Here is a 4,796-nt window from a genome sequence, read left to right on the forward strand (position 1 = left end):
CTGGCGGGCGGGGCGGGGAGCTTCGTTAATACGGCTCCGCTCGCGTTCCCACCCCCGCCCAGCCCACCCCGTGCGCAGGCGCACTCCGCCCGGCCCGGGCGTCAGCACTCCCCAGCACCGCCCCTCGGGCCCCGCCTCCGCGACGGCCACCCTGGCTCGTAGACTGGGCCACGTGGCTGCCGCCGGAATTGGCTCTCTCTGTTCCTTTGGCTTTGGGCTTTCACCTTGGAGGGCAAACTCTCAAGCTCTCAGCTTGGACCAGCTAGGAGTTGACCGCCGACCACGCACACAGGGAACTCACTTTTGATTCTTACACACGCCTCCCCGCAGATCTATTCCTTATCTAAAAGATCATTGATAAGTCACCTCTTCCCTAGACAGGCCCTGCTTGCGGTCTTAAAGGTGAGCATTTTTCTGATCCGTTTTAACAAAGTTGAGACATGTTACTAACACCCCTGGTGGCTACCAATAAGGTACCCACTCCTCCACTTTCTATAACCACTCTGACTCCGTTGCTTATCTGGTAAACGAAGATATTAATAGTAACTATTTCATGAATTGTTGGGATGATTACCCGAGTTAATACACGCCAAGGGCTCGGATCTGAGCCTGGCTCTTTGTAAACACTCTGGAAGTTGTTACTGTCACCCTTCCCAGTGGGGGAGGATTTACGATCCCCCCTCCCCCACCTTAACCCACCTGGGTCCCCAGGGGCTTCAGATGGAAGCACTGGGAAGGGCCAGGCGTGAGCTAGAGTCCCGTAAGGGATTGCTTTCAGGGATAGGCTCCTCTGAGCTTGTTTTCCTGTTTATGTTCCATCATATCAGGCCAGACCCCAAAAACTAAAGTCTGATTGAGGCAGTGGGCAAATATTTGCATCACTTACCTTCCCAGGCATACATGTTTTAAAAAAAAAGTATATCCAAAAAAAAAAGTATATCCAAAATCCTCAATATAAATTAGGAAATTATGATTCACATTTCAAAGAATGCCTAGTTTTATTTTTTTTTTTAATTGATGGCCAGGATTTTTTTAAATAACTGTTTTTCCAGACTATTAAAGATAATGTGCCTTAATGACATTTTGAATTAAACTTTTTTCAAAATAATGTCTATTGTAAAAAATGAATATTAAATGAAAATGTAGTAAGGTCTCCAATTAGTTATGGTGTCCCTCCCTTTGTCTCCATCCAACTCCCAAACCCCACTGATACCCATTCATTTTCAGAAGGCTGTGATTCACTGATTTTTTGAACATTACACCACACTGTTTTACTGCAGTTAGATCAGAAGGGCAGGAAAAAAAATTAGTGAAGCAATAATTTGACAAATAAGTAGTTTGTCAATAATTAGGGTCAAGGCCAGGCGCAGTGACTTAGGCCTTTAATCCCAGCACTTTGGGAGGTCGAGGCGGGTGTTCGAGACCAGCCTAGCCGACATAGTGAAACCCCATCCATACTAAAAATACAAATTAGCTAGGTGTGGTGGCATGTGCCTATAATCCCAGCTACTCGGGAGGCTGAGGCAAGAGAATGCTCGAACCCAGGAGGTGAAGGTTGCAGTGAGCTGAGATCACACCAATGCATTCCAGCCTGGGTGACAGAGCGAGACTCCGTTTCAAAAAAAAAAAGTAAGTTCAGAGAATATTTTAAGGGGATGCTCTTTTGATTAACTGCTCTATCACTTTTCTGCCTTTGAGCAGATGGAACCAATTTTCTTGGAAAAACCCAGACTCTCATCTGTAACTGACTTATCAAGATAGCAATAATGCAATAATGTTCTGCACACACTTTCCCTTTGCCTCCTGCCACCTCAGAGCAAGACGATTAAGTCTCATTGACTTTTGGACTTGCACACTGGCACTTGTTTCATTGAATGTATTCAGAGAGCCAGTCAGTACCAGCTTGTAAAACACCCAGCCCTGGTGCATTGTAACTTTCTTTTGCAGGCAAGTATAGTGAGCCCAAAAGGACATTGGTCAACTTATGTCTCCCTAGGGCCTAGCACAGTACACAGCCTTGAGTAGATGTTTAGTGAATCTTTGCTGGACAAATGGGTGGAGGAATTAATGAAAAGGTGGAAAATACCTTCTTAAGTATATTAGTTTAACAAAGGAGTCCAAATCTTCTCAAATACTATCTTTCTCGCTCAGTGACCAAATCTAGTGGCACTTTTTAGTCCATACCCTGTCCCCTTTGTGGGTGACCCTGTTGGGTGACCCTGTTGAGTGCCTCTAATTTCCTTCTTTAGTTTTTGACTACTTTCTCTTCTTCTTTTTTTTTTTTGAGACAGAGTCTTGTTCTGTCACCTAGGCTGGAGTGCAGTGGTGTGATCTTGGCTCACTGCAACCTCCACCTTCCAGGTTCAACTGATTCTTATACCTCAGCCTCTTGAGTAGCTGGAATCACAGGCATGCACTACCATGCCCAGCTAATTTTTGTATTTTTAGTAGAAACGGAGTTTTACCATGTTGGCCAGGCTGGTCTCAAACTCCTGGCCTCAAATGATTTGTTCACCTCAGCCTCCCAAAGTGCTGGGATTACAGGCATGAACCACCGCACCCAGCCCCAAGAAGGGGTTTTAATGGGAAAATAACGACCAGAATTGCATTAAGAAAAGGTACTATTAGCAGCTTGGAATTTGGATTGAGGTTTAGTAAGACTAGAGGCAGGGAGACCAATGCAGTCCACTGCAGGGTCCCAGTTGAAAGATGATGGTGGCATCCTGAACTTGGGTGGCAAAAGAGAAGGCTGATTACAGAGCTGTGTTTGAGGTAGAATCAATGGAATTATTGGTTGAATAGAGTGGAAGATGAGAGAGGTGGAGATTCGAGGATGAGTCCCAGGTTTCTGTCTACAACAACTGGTTGAGTTGAATGGTGTGTCATTTACTAAGAGAGTCTAGGTGAAACGGAGGGTATTATACCAAACACTGCTAGTTCTCTGCCCAATGGCTGTATTACCTTCTCTTTTCTAACAGAATCCTGATTTTGTTCAAGAAACAGGGTGCGGTGGCTCACGCCTGTAATCCCAGCACTTTGGGAGGCTAAGGAAGACAGATCACCTGAGGTCAGGAGTTCAAGACCAACCTAGCCAACATGGTGAAACCCCATCTCTACTAAGAATACAAAAATTAGCTGGGCGTGTTGGCACATGTTTGTAATCCCAGCTACTCAGGAGCCTAAGGCAGGAGAATCGTTTGAACCCACGAGGCAGAGGTTGCAGTGAGCCAAGATCATGCTATTGCACTCGAGCCTGGGCAACAAGAGCAAAAACTGTCTCAAAATTAAATAAAATAATAAATATATAAATAAAGTAAAATAAAAAGAGGTTACTCTTCTGTGCACACCTTTGCTTCAGGACAGCCAGCCCTTTCTTCCTCTTCAAGGAATGAGTTTTACATGAGCAAAGACAATCATGATTGCCAGTGATTTTTTTCAGTCATGTAAATGTGATACAGTACTGTCCATTGAGATGAAGGGAAGGCTGCTAGAGGGTTTCTGGAACATTTTTACTTCATCTTAAAAAGAGTACCATTCTGGATGCTTGTTTAAAGTCACAGAGATTTGGGGGTTGTTCATTATAGCACCATAATCTAGCAAGAGCTGATTAATACAAATGGCTAACAGTGGCAGTTTTCTTATGAGATCTCCACCATAAGGAGAGTTTGCCTGGAAACCAAGCTGCCATGTAGAGATCAGCAAAACAGAAAGGTAGAAATAACTTATGTTCCTTTTTTTTCTTTTTTAGATGGAGCCTCGCTCTGTCACCAGGCTGGAGTGCAGTGGCGTGATCTCAGCTCACTGCAACCTCCGCCTCCCGGGTTCAAGTGATTCTCCTGCCTCAGCCTCCTGAGTAGCTGGGACTACAGGTGCACACCACCATGACCAGCTAATTTTTTTTGGATTTTTTAGTAGAGACGGGGTTTCATCATGTTGGCCAGGATGGTCTCGATCTCTTGACCTTGTGATCCACCTACCTCGGCCTCCCAAAGCGTTGGGATTACAGGCGTGAGCCACCGCGTCCAGCCAACATACATTCTTAAGATATTTTTGAGCTACTGACTTAACTGGCCCTGGAACTACTTTTACTCTGAACTTCTTGTCTCATTAGATAATAAATTCCTTATAGTTTAAACCTGTTAAATGGAAGGTTTCTATGACTTGAAACCAAAAATATCTTGGCTAAGATAGACTGGAAGCTTGAAAAAGTTACATGGATGTATCTTGAAGACATGAACCTTCGCCATGTTGGCCTGGCCTCAAGTGATCCACCTACCTCGGCCTCCCAAAGTGCTGGGATTATAGGCATGAGCCACTGAGCCTGGCCATGAATACATTCTCTTCTCATGTTCTTTGCTACTCATTTCTCATTCTCCCTCTCAGCCTTCTTCATTTCATCATCTTTTTTTTTTCTCACCACTATACTAATGAGGACATTTCATCATCTTAATCATCATTGTCTTTCTTATTTCTCATGTTCTGTCTCTCTAGAGAGATACTCTCTGTCTAGGTTATCTCATGTATGTCTTTGGTGTCAGCTACCACCTACAGGTCCTATAACATGAAAACTTTCAAATCTATATTGAAATCTATTATTATGATCAATAAAATAAGCCAAACAAGAAAAGGGCCAGTAGTGTGTGCTTCCACTTACATGAGGTACCTAGAATAGTGAAATTTATAGAGAGAAAGAAGAACAGTGGTTGTTAGGGCCTAGAAGGAAAGAGGGAAAAGGAGTTATTGTTTAATGGATGTGGAGTTTCAGTTTGGGAAGATGAAAAAATTCTGGAGGCAGG

Source organism: Aotus nancymaae, unplaced genomic scaffold (genome assembly GCF_030222135.1).
Source record: "Aotus nancymaae isolate 86718 unplaced genomic scaffold, 86718_ANA_hifiasm-v0.15.2.pri h1tg000010l, whole genome shotgun sequence".
Classification (NCBI taxonomy): Eukaryota; Metazoa; Chordata; class Mammalia; order Primates; family Aotidae; genus Aotus; species Aotus nancymaae.